At 52.1% G+C, this 16,589-nt stretch overlaps 1 protein-coding gene across 5 annotated transcripts in view; it reads right to left on the bottom strand.

Annotated features, from left to right (window-relative positions):
- Positions 1–16,589, bottom strand: part of CORO2B (coronin 2B) — a 149,709-nt gene that overhangs the window by 120,813 nt on the left and 12,307 nt on the right. Inside the window, exon 1 of one of the 5 annotated variants that reach the window (XM_060418892.1) lies at positions 11,083–12,966. The exons of 3 other annotated variants lie outside the window; for them this stretch is intronic. The gene's annotated coding sequence lies outside the window, so the exon portion shown is untranslated. Of the gene's footprint in view, positions 1–7,622; positions 8,635–11,082; positions 12,967–16,589 lie in introns of those variants that run through there. One more of the 5 variants, XM_042252090.2, reaches the window with a different exon arrangement.

Raw genomic sequence — 16,589 nt, 5'->3', positions numbered from 1 at the left:
CCCCTCCTCAGTCTCAGCCATGGAGAGCCTGGGGCTCAAACCTGTCACTGCTCTTTTATTTTTACCCAGCCCCCACCCTCCATGGGAATGACTCAGGGAGCGTGGAATAAATGCTGATGGGCCACCACCTCAGAGATTCTGACTCACTGACGGGCAGGGACATGCAAGGGACTCTAATGGTACTCACAGGTGTGACCCGCTGTCTCTACTCTTCCCCGCCTGAGGGCATCCAAACTCAGGGATTTAATTACCATCTGTAGGACTTCACTGGTGGTCCAGTGGTTAAGAATTCGTTTGCCAGTTCAGGGGACTCGGGTTCAATCCCTGGTCCAGGAAGACCCCACACGCCATGGGGCAACTAAGGCTGTGCACCGCAACTACTGAGCCCATCGGCTGCAACTACTGAAGCCCAGGCGCCCTGGAGCCTGCGCTCCGCAACAAGCGAGGCCACTGCCGCGAGACGCCTGAGCACCGCCCCGAGAGCACAGCCCAGGCTCACTGCCACCAGAGAAAGCCCTTGTGCAGCAACAAAGACCCAACACAGCTGAAAATAAATAAATATCATCTACGTTGACGGCTCTGAAATTTCCACCTGACATCTTTCCTAAGCTTCAGACCCTTCCCTTTAGAGTCTCAAAGACACCTCCGATCTAATACATTGGGAACCAACTACTGATTTCTCCCCACCCCAGGCTGCTCGGCTACCAGTGACTCCCAGTCAATGGAGCTTTCATTCCACAAGCCTAAGAGCCATCAGTGAATCCCTCCTCTCTCCCTCAGACCACCTGGAGGTCCTGTCAATTCTCTCTTCCCTTTTCAATCTCAGAGTGCCTGCATTTTCCAAAGAACCTTCACACAGTTATAGCCCTGGAGTGCATAAAACTTTGTATCCAGCCCTCTTCACTTAGTAGAAACAGCTTCCCACATGCAGAGCATCGGGTATTATGGTTTTTAATGGCTGCAGAATGCTCCATCAAATAAATGCTGCTTAATTTACTTAGCCAGTCTCATATTGGAAAGCCTTTACTTTGCTCCCAAATTTTGGTTATAAATAATGCTGCGATGAGCATCTTGATGCACAGAGCCTGTCCCCGACTCTGGATTATTTCCTTTGGACAGATTCCCAGAAGTGGGATTACTAGGTCACAGGATATGGACATTTTTATGGCTTGTGAAGCACATTGCCAAATTGCTCTCCAAAAGGGTGACAGTACTTTTATGCGTCTTTGATGATGGCATATACAGATCGGAATATGCCACCAAAGACCCGGGACAGTCCTGGCAGCTGGGAGTCTGGAGTTCTTTTTCTTCAAAGACTTCTTAAAAGGTTGCTTAATTTTCTCCTAATTATCAAAGTAATAAATACACAGTGCATGGGTGCTGAGTCAATTCAGTTGTGTTTGACTCTCTGCAGCTCTTTGGATTGTAGCCCACCAGGCTTCCTTGTCCATGGGATTCTCCAGGCAATAATCCTGGAGTGGGTTGCTATGCCCTCGTCCAGAGGATCTTCCCAACCCAGGGATCGAACCCATGTCTCTTATGTCTCCTGCGTTAACCGGCGGGTTCTTTACCACTAGCCCCAGCTGGGAAGCCCATAATACCTAGTACAGAAAAGCAAAGACAGAAATGTATAATCAGATAAAAGTACCTCTAATTCCACTTTCCAACGGGTCTCAGAAGATATGACTTTTGATTGTAGGATTGTATTTGGGCTGAATTTCCACGTGAGTGAGGTGGCTGCTCTTTTTTAATTAATGAGTTAATCTATAAACTTGGCTGCACTGGGTCTTTGTTGCTATGCAGGTTTTCTCCGGTTGCAGTGAGTGGGGGCTACTCTCTAGCTGTGGTGTGTGGGCATCTCATTGCGGTGGCTTCTCTTGTTGCAGAGCACGGGTTTTAGGGCACGAGGGCTCAGAAGCTGCAGCACGTGGGATCTTCCGGGACCAGGAATTGAACCCATGTCCCCTGCACTGACAGGTGAATTCTTAACCAATGAAGCACCAGGGATGTCTGATGTGGTTGTTTTAAATTATGGCTTTAAAAAGAGAGGGCCCTGGCCTTTCTGGAGTAGTCCGCTGGGAAAGATATTAACATATTCTTGCCACACTGTTAAGTTTAATCACCTCTTTTTAAACAACAACAACAAAAAAATTAGTTTTTTTTTTAAAATTCCCGGTGTGAAATCCTGCTTAGGGCAGGCTAGGGATACCCTCAATGAGGGTATGTCTTTGCCCTCCAGTGACAGAGTCCGTCTCCTGAGTCACAGCCAGAGTTATTCAAACACAAGCTTGGTCCTTTCCAGGTGGGGAAGATGGCTCTGGGGTCGGGGGAGAAGCTGGCTATGAAGTGTCAAACTGATTTCCCGACCTTAAGAGCTGGTACTGAGAGTTGCTCTCAAGGAGGTCCTAGAACATTCTGAGCAATGGCTGGAGCCCCGGAACATGAGTTGAGAGCAGGGAGCCCCCAGAGTGACAACAATGACAAACCGCAAAGAGGAAGAGGGACAGCTCGTGTTTGTTACTATGCGCCAGGCTTGGGGTTAAGCGCTTTACACATGTGAAATAAATGTAATGCTCACAACGTCACTTGTACATTAAGGAGTTACAACAGTTAAGGACTTTTTTTTTTTTTTTTTTGGTATGGACCATTTTTAAAGTCTTTATTGAATTTGTTACAATATTGTTTCTGTTTTATGTCTTGGTTTTTAAGGCCTCAAAGCATGTGGGATCTTACTTAGCTCCTCCACCAGGGATCAAACCCGAACCCCTGATTGCAGGGCAAAGTCTTAACCACTGAACCCCTAGGGAAGTTCCAACAGTAACTACTATTATTATCATCCTTTACAGACAGTGTGCTAAGGCTACCACAAGAGAAGACTGGATGGTTCAACAACCTCCTAGTTCTGCAGGCTGGAAGTCCAGGATCAAGGTGCCAGTGGGGCTGGTTTCTGGCAAGAGCTCTCTTCCTGGCTTGCAGACGGCCGCCTTCCCACTGCTTGCCACACACTCGGTGTCTCCTCCACTTCCTATAAGTCCTAAGGATTAGGATCCCACCCTTACTACCTGTTGTTGTTGTTCAGTCACTAAGTTGTGTCTGACTCTTTGCGACCCTATGAACTGGAGCACGCCAGACTTATTACCCGGTTTAACCCTAATAACCTCCTTCAAGGCACTATCTCCAAATTCGGTTATGGCTTTAACATATGCATTGTGGGGAGCAGCACAATCAGTTCACAATACCTCACTGTCCTGAGAGACACAGACTCCTGACATCTTCCAGATGACCCTGCACTGCCCCGCAGCTCATCCTCCATGCAGGCTCTGCTGCCGTCACACCGCATGTTAGCACTGTCAATGAGCAAGCTTTTGCTGACCAGCTTACGATTATTTGGAGGTTGCAGGCAACCTTTACTCATCTGTGCCCACCACCCCATTCATTCATCCAACTCATGCATTCACTCTGTCGTCCACCAACTAGTTTAGGAATCACGTACTAGGAGCCAGGCCCTGTGTTAGCCCTGGGATGTCAATGGTGGACAGGATACAGTGACAACTCTGTATTCTAATAAGGCCGACCTTCCCACTTCTCTCTCCCATTGTACTCCCTAACCCCAGGCCTTCTGACAGCTCTCACCTCCTGCCCCAAACCCAGCCTGGGCCGAGGTTCCTTAACACCTTCCTGCTCAGAGGAAACAGATGGTGTTAATCCAATGGGACAGCCAGCTGTTTCTAGGCAAGGGATCGCAAGGCTGTGTGTTACCTCCCAGAAAATAAAATTATGCATATCCCAACAAGGAAAATAAACGTGTGCTCATAAGACTTGTACAAGCAGTCCCTTTTGCCCACAAAACAGGTTTGCTTGCATGAAGCATTTCTATTAGAAAACAGAAAGGAACTGCTTCCTGATGTTCTCAGAGAGGGAGAAGGTGGGCTGTGCTTACCTCACCAAATCTCCCTTCACTGAAGCAGAGAACCATGAAGCTCACAGCCACCATCGTTCCCCCAGGAGGGGCAAAGGAGGGGAAACCTCAGCAGACACAACAGTGGGACCCCCACCAACTGGGGCTACCAGAGCCCTGGGAACCGCGGAGGTGACAGCTGGATCCTATTTAACTTGGTACATGAGAGGGATGTTGTTGCTGTTAAATCTCTAAGTCATGTCCAACTCTTTGTGACCCCATGGACTGTAGCCCACCAGGCTCCTCTGTCCATGGGATTTCCCAGGCAAGAATACTGGAGTGGGTTGCCATTTCCTTCTCCAGGGGATCTTGCCGACCCAGGGATAGGTGGGCAAGGTGGATTGGAAGGTGAATTCTTTACCACTGAGCCACCTGAGAAGCCTCATGAGAGGGATAGGCAGGGATTAAAGACATATTACAAAGGGCAGTGGGAACCCTTTTCACTCTTCTTCTTAGTGGCCTGAAATTCCTATAACAAGGTGAATAAAACATCTAGGTACAATGGATAAACTTTGAACAAAGATGCAGTATAGAGCACAGGGAACTATACTCTGTATCTGTAGTTACTATAATGGAAAATGGGCTTCCTTGGTGGCTCAGTCAGTATAGAGTCCGCCTGCTATGCAAGAGACTGCCTGCAATGCAGGAGATCTGGGTTTGATCCCTGGGTTGGGAAGATCCCCTGGAGAAGGAATTGGCAGTCAACTCCAGTATTTCACCTGGGAAATCCCAAGGACAGAGGAGCTTGGAGGGTCATAGTCCATGGGGTTGCAAGAACCGGACAGGATTTAGCAACTAAACCACCACCGTAATGGAAAAGAATCTGAAAAAGAATAGATATTTATGTATAATGGAATCACTCTGCTGAACACTGGAAACACTGTAAATCAACTATACACCAATACATCAATTAAAAAGAGAAACCATCTGAGTACAACGCATGTGTGTGCCTGGGGTCAGACCCTAATTTGGGCCAAATACCTCAATTACTCCAACACTTTCCTTCCCTTCCCTTATTCCGTTCCACAGCACCAAGTGGCCTTAAATGAAAAAAAAAAAAACCTGAAACTATTTTAGTTTTTTAATCACACACACAAAAATGCTTGCCAGAGTGGCCTTTGTAACATCTAAACCTGATATCATTCCCTTGCACGGTGCATATTTGCTCCCTGCCCTCAAATCAAGGCCACGGTCCTTGCAAATTGGATGCTGATGGCCTCCTTGGCTTTGGCCCCACAATGACACACTTAGGCCTCACCACGCTCAATTTCTTTCTATTCTGCAAAGCCTTTGCCTCTCTCTTCCGGGCCTTTGCCTGGGCCATGTCGCTGTTAACTTTGGTCATTCTTCCTGTCTGCTTGGCCAAATCCTCCTCCTGGCCTCTGCATCAGTGCCCTCGAAGTCCCTGGGCTGCATTAGTTGCTCCTCCCCGGGGTGCCTAACCCTCCCAACCCATGTGCTACCTGCAGCCTGTAATAGCTGCCCCACCCCCATATCACCCTTGGCTTAAAGCTTCACGCAGACCTGGGCCTCTACCACACTCACCACTTCATCTTCAGGACCTTCTCAAAGGCAGCACCCAGGCAGAGCTCAGGGGTGCTGGCTGAATGAAAGGGTCCAGTGAGAGGCAGGCCCCTCAACCCCTCGGTGCCCACCCTCCCCGCCCAGTCACGGAGGCCAGGGCCTGTATCTCGTCCATTCCTGCGTGTCCAGGGCCTGCCACAGGGACTGGCACACAGCAGATGCTCAAGAATGTTTGCTGCACTAGAGGGAGTGGATATGGAGGAGCGAAGAGAAAACTCAGCCTTCTGGATAGATGCTCAGATCTCTTCTGTCAGCCAGCTGTCCACACACCCACATACCTGCACACCACCCCAGTCTCCTCAGTGGAGACCCACACACATCACGAGTGCCACTGCCTTACAGGCTGGCTGGGAGGTGTCCTGTCCCTTTTAATTAAAAGTCAGACCGGCAGCCTCCTCCCTACCCATTCCTCTCTCTCCAGGTCATTTCTGAAGATTGAGAATCAGCAGGACAGCTGAGAAGGAGGTGGGGTGGATGTGGAGAAATTGCTGGGTTTGCATCTCTGCCTCCCAACCCTCCTCCCACATAAAACAACTTTCCTGTGGGTGACCAGGCCCAGAGATGGCAGTGCCAGGGGCCTGGGGGCTGAGGGCCGGGCCGGGGCTGACCCTTGTTACTCTTTTCATTTCCTCAAGTCTTCTTTCCTTTCCCACTCCTTCCCCCACAGGCCCAGTTTTAGGGGATCCCCTTCCTTCCTCCTCAGGTGGGGAAGGCAAAGTGCCTGGCCTGGGGCCACTACCCACAGTTACAGAGGCAGGTGGGTCTCCGAAGGTCCTGGGAGCCACATCAACAGAGAAGCTCCCCGATCTGAGCCCTGGGGTGGGATTGAAGGCAGACAAAGGCTGCTAGCAAAGACCCCTTTCTCCTTCAAGCTGACCTTCCTCCAAAGAGGAAGGTGGGTGGGGGCTTACTGTGTTAGAGAAGCTTGTCACCTGGCATAAAGCAAAGCGGGTATGTACTTGGCTAAGCCCACTTCTGGGCAGACTGTGCTGAAAAACATCCCAGAGGCACAAACCAAGCACAGTGGCAAAACAGGGCTGGGAGAGATGCAGACATTCCAGGAAGGCCTCCTGGAGGAGGTGGCATTTGAGTCAGGCCACCAAGGGGAAGTGTAACCTCCACATTTTAGAAAGATTTGCAAAGCAAACAGCACTTAAACCACTGGAATTGTGTGTGTGTGTGTGTGTATGTGTGTGTGTGTGTATTTTAGATGAAAGGTGTTTGTGGGGGAAGGGAAACCCCTGGCCTGTATTGAGTCTGGCCAGGTGTGAGGATCATGTGTGAGTATATTTTATCCCTGCAGCACTGCGAGGAATTAGGGACCACACCACAGGGGGCTGGGCAGCTCCTGCAGAGGCTGCTTCCATCACCTCTCCTCAGCCCAGGTCCTTTCTGGAGGGGCCCCTGCCAAGCAGCAGGGACAGCAGCAATCCACACAGAGAGGAGGGAGGGGGACCCTTGAGCCGGTCTCCAAGGATGCAGTTCATTAGGACGCATCCTCTGTTGCCATGGTGATCCCCAGCCCACAGAGCCAGGCTAATAGTTCCTGGATTCACTCAGGCCTCGAGCACAATTAGACAAGATGAATTTTTGAGTTGGAGCATAATGAGACCCGGACGTCCGGAAAGCATATGGCAGCCTCCCAGGGGACAGCAGAGCCCCGGGAGAGCACACTCCTGTCACAAGGTCACCAGGCCATTGCCTCTCTTGGGCAGGAGGTCTGGGAGGCACTGGGGAGCACTTCCCTTCCTTTAGAATTCTTCAAGGACAGCACAGCCTCTGTCTGAGCAGCACTGGGGGATGGGAGAAAGGAAAAATAAGCTTTCCATATCTGTCCCCAGCCCTTCAGGGGACAGGTTTGGGAGGCTTTATTCTGCATCCTCTGATAAATTTGCCAACAAACACATCTCACATGGCTGTAGCTGTGCTGCACGCACCGAAGAGACCCTCATATCCATGCAAAACATAAGATACGTCATTCAAAATTCTTTACTGGAACATACACGGGGCCAGGCACGAGAAACACATCATGGGGTTTGGGGCACCACATGCTACTCCTCACTCAGGGCACAGGGCTTACCCTCTGGCAGGGGAGACAGGGTGTGTTGCCAGAACCATTTCAACACAGCAGTGACATGAGAAGAATGGAGTCTGGAGTGAGGAGAGATCAGAGAAGGCTTCCTGGAGTAGGTGACATTTTGGCTGGGCCTTGAGGAGAGATCAGAGAAGGCTTCCTGGAGTAGGTGACATTTTGGCTGGGCCTTGAAAGCAGGGATCAAGAGATCTTTTGAGTAGAGACAGAGCAGAAAAGCACAAGTTGAGTTTGGGGCAGCTAGCAGACCAGCATGGCTGAAGGGCAGGGTCAGGGCAGGGGGAAGCTAAAGAATACTGCTACCCAGCTTGATGGGACCCCATTCCACACTCCCCTAATCCAGGGCAGCCCCAGCCCCTCTTTGGGCCTGAACCCAGGACAGGCTCCCAGCGAGGCAGCCCAGCTTTCATCCCTATCAGCTTTCCTCTAGCAGCATCACCCTTCCAGGCCATCAGAAGTTTTGGTCAGAATCAAAACTCTTTTCTGACAAGTCTCCTGCACAAACCCCTCAGTGTTCTAAACACAGACCAGCCTCTTGGTGCCCAGCAGAGATAGGGGAAGGGAGAGGGGAGAGTTATAGTTTGCTGTAGGATCAGAAGTAGGGAGGAAGGATTTGGGGAGAGAAGACAGCTGCAGAGAGGGGCAACCCAGGTGTGGCAGGCTCCAGGGAGGAATGCTTACCAGGGACTTTCTCTATAGGGTACCAAGCTCTCCGAGATTCTTGAAGGTTCAGGCTATTTAGAAGGCAAGGCTACTCTCCTGAGAAAGTAGGAGCTTTCTCTAATACAGCTCTCCTGGATTACGACCTTTGGATCAATATTTTTCCCAGGAGGTTGCCATTAGCAAAAATCACTGACCCCGCATAATAAAGAAGCAGAGATGGCAAAGCTTCCTGTTGGTTCTCTGTCTCTCTCCTCCAACCCCGCTTCCAATCTCTGGCCAGGAACCCAGCTCAGTTCCCCAATTCCAGCTGGCTGCCACCCCTCTTCTCCCAGGGCTGCCCACAGAACCCAAAGCACTGAGCTTCAGCCTCTGAGAGATCCGATTTTCTAAATCCGAAAATGCTGTCCGAGCCAAGGCTGGGGAACAGGGGAACAAGGGAGATGGTCTGGTTGAGGGGGGCTGGACCTGGGACACAGAACTGCTGACCGGAGTGGCCTCCTCCTGGGTTTCTCAGGCACCCCTGCTCCCCCACTGACTTCCACCTCTCAGGAGCCTCCAGGGACTCAACAAGCTCCAGAACCTCACCTCAAGTCCTGTCTCCCCTCCAGCCCTCACTGTTCCACTTGGCCAGCTCAGGCCTCTTGCTTGGACCATCACAATGGCCTCCAAGGGTCTTGGGCCCCCAGGGGAGGAGCAGGGACCACATCAGAGCAGGGACGGAATGTTGGCCCGTGCCCCTCTCTGTCCTGGGTCACCTCAGTGACTCTGGAGAGGCCTCTGTGTTCCATAGCAACGAAAGGGCTTTTTGTTTGGTCCTTTTCTTTAAATGGGACGGAAACAATTCGGGGAGAAGCTATTGGTAAAATGCAATGCTTCTGAAGGACTACAGAGCCAGGCAGTTAGAGGGATGGCTCTGGGCTGCATGAAGGATGGGACAGAATCTTGGCTCTGTCTCAGTTTACAAGTGTGTGATCTTGGGCATATTACTTAACCCCTCTGAGCTTCAGTATCCTCATCCACAAAACGGGCATAACAGTAGCACCTGCCCCTCTGCCCCCATCCCTGCACCTCACAGACTGTTGAAAGGATGATATAATATGCACCTAAAACAGCACAGACCCTGGATCATGGTTGGCACTAAACAAACATCTCTCCTTAATATTCTGTTACTGGTGAACTCCAGTCCTACAGCATCTCCCTTGCCACTCAGACCTGGGCCAACCCAGAAGAGACGCGCCCAGCAGCCGGTAAAGCATCAGTACCACTTTGCTCAGTCAGTCCTCCCTGACCCGGGAAGGCAGGGCCTCTTAACTACTCTTTGGTTTTACTCAATTTGAAGTGAGCTGGACACCAATTCCCCGCAGGAAAAAATAAATAAACGCTTCTGCTCAAAATACTAATGAGGTTGGAGGGGAGGTGGGGCTGGCAGGGGAGGGTGGTCCCCTGAGGACTTCCGCCAAGTCCTGCCAGCCCCTCAGGAGGATGCGGCCCAATTTAGAGCACCCTTGAGAGGTCAGGAGCAATGGGAAGCTCTGGTTTCGCTTCACAAGCCCCAGATCAAGGCTAAGCTGGCTCAGGTGACCCAGGGGAGGGGTGTGGGAAGCCCACCAGGGTGATGCCCATGGATTTGTGAACCAGCACTTCTCTGGGGGCGCTTCAGGAACACCCTGGCTGTCTTCCTCTCCTCATAACCAGCCCCCAAGGCCTGGAGATTCCTCTTCCCGTTCCCACTGTCTCTGCCCCGGTTCAGACCCTCACCACTGCCCAGACTTCAGCCTTTCCCTGTCCTGTCCATCCTCCCCTGAGTGGTCACTCTCATTTAGTCAGTCAACAAACAACAGTGAGCAGGAAGCCCATGCCAGCAGGAGGGAGGCAGGAGGACTCGGGGGGACCCAGGCCCAGCTTCGCCCTTTCTGACCTCCCCCGTCACACTTTCCTAGACAAAAGCCTCACAGCTATGGCTTGAGTGGAGGGCAGCCCCTCCTCAGAGCCTGTGCTGTGCTTAGTTGCTCAGTCGTGTCCAACTCTTTGAGACCTCAAGGACTGTAGCCTGCCAGGTTCCTCTGTCCACAGGGATTCTCCAGGCAAGAATACAAGAGCGGGTTGCATGCCCTCCTCCAGGGAATCTTCCCAACCCAAGGATCGAACCCAGGTCTCCCACATTGCAGGCTGATTCTTTACCGTCTGAGCCACCAGGGAAGCCCCCTCAGAGCCTAGGAACTCTCTGTTCTCTCAGCCAGAAAGATCTTCCCAGATTCCACGTGGCTCCTCCTCCCCTCCTTCCACCCTGGGCCCTCATGTCCCCTTGTCAGAGCTGCTCTGTCTAAAGCAGTCCCTCCCATCACCTTGCCCCCTGACCCCACTGCACTTTTCATCATAGCATTGACTACCACCTGACACCCTAATATTTCTGTATTTGCATTCTGTCCTGTGTCCCCGCCCTCCAGGGCCAGTCCCCTGAGGGCAGGGACTTTTTTCTGTTTTGTTCACCTTTGTGGATGTGTCCTACCATCTAGAACGGTGGCTGGCACAGTACATGCTTAATGGATGTTTACTGTTGTGGAATCTAAGGACTCAATCACGTCTCTTTCCCATGCGCAACTCATGCACAACTCACCATGGCCTCCAGCTTTGCCTCCCCTCCCCACCTTCCCAGCTCCTGACCCTCCATGCTCCAACCTCCCTGGACAACCTGGAAGCTCTCGAACATCTCAGGAGTAAGCCTGCCTTGTTTGTATTCGTGCTGCGCCTCCCCTCCTGCACCCTTTCCCAAATCTTACTCAACCTTCAAAGTCAGACTTGAACACCACCTCCCCTCGGAAGCCTTGTCCAGTCTCCCAGGCTCCGTGGCTTTCAGCACTGCCCCAAGTGCTCCTTCAGTGTCTGTGTCTGCCTCCCAGGCAGAAGTCAGCTTCCTTAAAGGCTGGGGAGATGGGTCCCTTCTGTGCACCCCCAGCCCACACAGTGCCTGGCATGATCAGGTGCTTAGTGGATGGTCATTTGCAGTAAGATTCAGATTGTTCTAATGATAAGAACTGTTATTAACTACTATCTCTTTACAAGGTCCACCATGGGAGACAGAACAACAAGCCAGCCCCAGAGCTGAGAACAGAAGCCCAGCCTCAGGGGCCAAACTAAGGGCAGGGATCCAGGTTCCCTGAGTGTGGACAGCAGATAATCTGAGACCAGCCACGAGGCTCGGGCACGGAGCCACAGACTTCCACATCTGAAGACAAGGCCGGTCCCACTGTCAGGGGGAATTGCTGCCTGCAACTCCCAGGGGATGTAAACCGGACACCCCTGTCCCTTTCCTGGGAGGAAATCCTGCCAGCATTCTCAGGGATGTGGGACAGCAGGGCTGAGCTGAAGGAGGAAGGGGGGAGGGGGCCAAAGGATGGGCCTGGGTCCTAGAGCCCTCCCGCTAGCCTGACCCCATGGGCCACAGCTGAGGCCACCAGTGGCCCTCAGTCCTGCTCCTGGCCAGCTCTCTGGCCTGGAACACTGAATAGCTGGGACTTTAACACAGCACAATGCTCTCTACACCCCTTTCTACCTCTTCACTGCTTCAGAGCAAGCCCACTCCACAGCTCATCTGACTCTCCAAACACTGTCAAGGGCCAAATAGGATTGATACCCCCAGAGAGGTTAAGCAGCTTGCATAAGGTCACACAGCATGTTGAGGCAAAGCCCAGAATAAAAACTAGGCTGAGATTTCAGCTGTTATTTGGAATCACCAGGAAAGCAAGTGCTGAAGGGCTTTCTCGGGCTGGAGGCGGGAGATTGAGAGGGCTTCATCACCTCCAGAAATCCTACCCCACCTTCTTCTGCAAGTACACAGTCTGGCTTCAAACCCCAAGAAATTCCATCTCTGCTCACTGGTTCTCAGAATCGGGAAGCGGCCTATTCCCTGTGACTTCTTCCCTGGAGGATGCATTAAATAAACAGAGACCCTTTCTCATTTTTCTCCATAAATATTTCAGGAGACTTAAGAAACAAACAGATCTGTGTTTGATCTACTGGCCACTCAGAAATGGGGGCTCCTCTATCCCAGGCAGGACCGTCAAACCATCCCCAGGGATTACAGTGTCCTCCAGGCCATGGGAAAGGCAAGATGGTGGGGACAGCCACCTTCCTACAGGGGCTCTTCACCTGGGTCAGGGAACCTGAAGGGAGCTGGAGAGCAGAGCCCAGTTTTTACCAGAAACGCCCCTCCCCTCACTGTCTGCCATTCCTATAAATTCCTCCCCTCGCTGTTTGCCGTTCCTTTGCTCAGAATCTGTTGTTTTGGGGGACACGTCAATCACTGCTGCCCAAGACCACACCACAGGGGACATGGGGTTCCACACAGACAGGCACCACCTACGGGGATGGGGATGCAGAGCCTCTCGGAGCAGGTGAATCACAGTCCAGCTGGAGATGGCGGCCACTTAGCAGGCCAGGCTCCCCTTAAGACTTCCCCAAAGTCCTTTTGTTTATTGATTCAAATGTTCACGGAGGACATTATTCTTGGACCCGGAACATTCAGCGGCTCCCCATCGCTGACAGGATTCTGACTTCTCAGACCATCATTTCCTGTGCTCCCAGTCTCGCCCCACCCCAGCCCCCCGACCCGAGTCTCACTGCGCGCTCCAGTTAACCCGGCTCCTCCTTTCCCCCTCGAGTCTTTCCCTCGCCTAACCGCCTAACCGCTGTGCTGCCTGTGCCTTCTCTCCTCTCCCGTCCTCTTCTCTCGCCCTTCTCACGGTGGTGCCCCTGCCGACTCCTCCGTGAAGCCCTTCTGGATCATCCCGCCCTACTGTGACCCCGCCGCTCCCCCGAGCTCCGTCGTGGCTCGCCGCCCACACTGCCTCCCCGGGGACGGCTCCTGTGACACGCTCACGTGTGAGGGCTTATCATTTCAATTCAGTTACAAGTGTCTATAGAGCCAGGCTCTAGCTTCTGTTTCAGCCAGGCGTCTGAGGATGAGAGCTGAATCTGGATAGGTCTCCTCTAGCAGGACACTCAGCTCTGAAGAAATCTTGATGCCCAGACCCTAACTCCCAGAGAATCCGATTCTGTTGTTCTAGGGGTAGGGGAGTAGGGAGGACCAACTATGTAATCTGGTCCTCTTGATGAAAAATTATAAAGAATTTCAACAGGAGCAACAGAACATTAAATCAGGCACTGCACAGGTCCCACACCTGTTGATACTGACCCTGAGGAAAAGCATATAAACCTCCCCAGGTGATCTGCAGCCAGCATGGAGAATCGCCGCTAATGACAACAAGGAGCCGCTGATGGTTCTGCACCTCCGAGCTCCCAAGACAGTGCGTGCATCTGCGTGCCCTTCACCTCTGCAAGCCTGGGCTGCCTGGGGCCCAAGCAAATATTTGTAGACTGAGTGAATATATGAATGGATGGAGAGAGATGGAGCTTGAACCAGAAAGCTGAGAACGGATCTTTTTTCCATTAGAAAGTAAATGTATTAACTATTAATGTTTTATTATTAATAAATAGAATATTTTATATAATAAAACCAAGCATTAATATTTTAACATTCACATATTTAAATATATCCAACATGCCTACAGTACGAAAATCTGAAGTGTTCAGCTTGAAAATGTTTTACACATTCACCTAACTACCATTTCAGAAGGTTCTCTTGTGCCCTATCCCCGTTAATTCTACACCTCATCCCCAACCAGCGTAGCACTCAAAACTAGATAGAATTTTCATCAAAGAAGGACTCTCTTGGACTTTCCTGGTGGTACAGTGGTTAAGACTGTGCTTCCAATGCAAGCAGCACAGGTTCAATCCGTGGTCAGGGAACTAAAATCCTATATGCAACGTACTGTGGCCAAAAAAAAAGAAAAAGGGCTATCTGGCAGAAGCAGCACAGGGGAGGGTGTATTAAAGAGACAAGGAAGAGGCTGACTCATACAATTCCCTTCATTGTGTGCAGAGGGCTGATATTTATACCAAATGGGAGGGGGCAGATACAAAAGCTCAGATAGGCTGAGCGACTTGCTCCGAGGCACAGAGCAAGCTGGTGGCAGAGCTGAGACTCCAACTCTGGTCCTCAACCTCTGAATTTCATAAACTTGCCACAAGCCCTGGCAGTCTGGAGTGAGGTGTGTGTGCATGTATGTGTGTGCTGGAGAACACAGCTCGGGAGGAGGCTCTGGCTGCAAGGTCTGGGAAAGCTGGGGGAGGCAGGCTGAGTAGCCACAGGGCCTAGTTCTGCGCATGAGCACACCTGTAGGCTCACTCTTGCACCTGGACTTGGACCAGGTGACACTCCCCTAAGCTAGTTTGGGAAAACTGAGTCCCAACCAGAGGGGATCGACCCAAGGTCATACAGTGTCAGAGCTGGGGCTTAATTAAGCAGGGGGCTCCAAAATCGCATTTCAGAGGTCTGTTCACCAGGCCAAACGCACATATTCCTAGAAAGAGGCTTTGGGCCCCTCTGCTCCACCACCCTCACTCCATCTTCTCAAGCTCAGATCCAACCTCTCTGGCAGCCCTAGGCAGATGGGAAAGGCCAGTAACCTACAGTGGTCCCAGCCAGGGGCATCTCCCTGGGAAAGAGAGGGGCACATGTAGTACTCACCCAGGTACAGGGAGATGCCAGCTGGAACTCTGGGCTGAGGACCTGTAACTTTCACTCCTACCTCATGACACATGAACTTTGTGAATCTCCAATCACTGAAATGCCTCCGGGACAACATGGGTTGGGCGGGACCTTCTGAAGTGCAAGTTGAACCATGTCACTCCCCTGCTCAAAACCCTCTGGGGGCTCCTAGCACCATCAGGGTGAAGCTCACCTTCCTTGGCTGGGCAGCTCTGCTCCCCCGGCTTCTCCTGCCGCCCAGTCTGTTCATCACCCGCCGTCCTACCCTTTCCTACCAAGCAGCATCCAACTCTTGTCTCTCTTGGAATGAGCCAAACCCGCAGCTCTCTCCAAGCCTGTGTCCACATCTGGGATGCCTTCCCCTCCTTTTCACCTGCCTCTGCTTAACTCATCCTTGATGACTGAGATGAGACCTCTTCCTCCAGCAACCTTCTTGACCCCCGCACCATCCCCATGGCTTCAGAGGTGTGTGCACACATCTCCGCTCCCCCCACACCAGCCTCTTTCCCCTTATCTCTGCAGCCATGTGTCCTTCTGAGCCACCATCTGCTCCATGAGACTGACCTCCCTCGAGGAGGGGCAGCCTGAGTTTATTCCTGCGTGCTCAGTTCCTGGCACTTTGGCCCTGGTACTCAGGTGATCAGCAAATGTTTTCTAAATGAATCCAATGCCTCATTTTACCTGCATTAACGGTGAGGGGTGGGGAGTGCGGTCAGTGGTCAGGGGAGCAGGGAAGCCAGGGTGGAGAAGTGCACAGAATAAGGTTGGTCATCCTCTCCACTCCTGTTCCCTGGGCAAAACTGGTTCATGGTAATCGGCTCTCCCCCGCCTTGCCTTCCCCCTTCAGGAACCACTCCTGAGTCTTTTTCTAAAATTTATTTATTTACCTCTGGCCATGCTGGGTCTTTGTTGCTGCACACAGGCTTTCTCTTTTGCAGAGAGTAGGGGCTACTCTTCACTGCGGTGCCTGGGCTTCTCATTGCAGTGGCTTCTCTTGTTGCAGAGCCCGGGCTCTAGAGCACAGGCTCAGTAGTGGCGGCACACAGACTTAGCTTCCCGATGGCATGAGGAATCTTCCCAGACCAGGGATCAAACCCGTGTCCCCTGCATTGGCAGGCGGACTCTTTTAACTACTGGACCACCAGGGAAGTCCTCTCCTGAGCCTTAGTACTTAGGGTCTTGCTATCAGCAAGCTGAGGCATTACCCTTCCCAGGGGAAGTTCCATTTTAATAACATCTCAAAGGCCCAGCGGCACAGAGTTCTATAGAGGCTTCTGGGCATGGTGATTGGGAGGGTCTTCTTTAAAAAGCAACCACACAGCGTGCTTGGTTTCTGTGTGTCCACGGGGCTCTGTAATCAGACGTACCAGGTTCAGATCCCAGCTTCCCTGCTGTGTGCACCAGCGCGAGGGCCACCCTCTCTGAGGCTCAGTTTCCCCTCCTGTAAGGCGGGGATAGGGGGAGAGGGAAAGGGCAGGAACGGGAGGGAACGGATGTGCGCTGGCCACAGGAGTGGTAGCTCAGCAGAGCGGCGCCCCTCCCGCTGCTTCTCTACAGCAAAGGCCCACAGGGCTCGCTGCTCCCTCAGCCAGACTCAGCACTCTGGCCCTCTGGGGCCTGCAGAGGGGCGGCTTTGTTTGTGGCTCCTGAGCCCCACTCTCCTTCCCTCCACCCACTCTCCC

The sequence above is a fragment of the Ovis aries genome, chromosome 7 (genome assembly GCF_016772045.2).
Source record: "Ovis aries strain OAR_USU_Benz2616 breed Rambouillet chromosome 7, ARS-UI_Ramb_v3.0, whole genome shotgun sequence".
In the NCBI taxonomy this organism is placed as follows: Eukaryota; Metazoa; Chordata; class Mammalia; order Artiodactyla; family Bovidae; genus Ovis; species Ovis aries.
The sequence above is the reverse complement of the archived record's forward strand: the minus strand, read 5'-3'. Positions and strand labels throughout refer to the sequence as shown.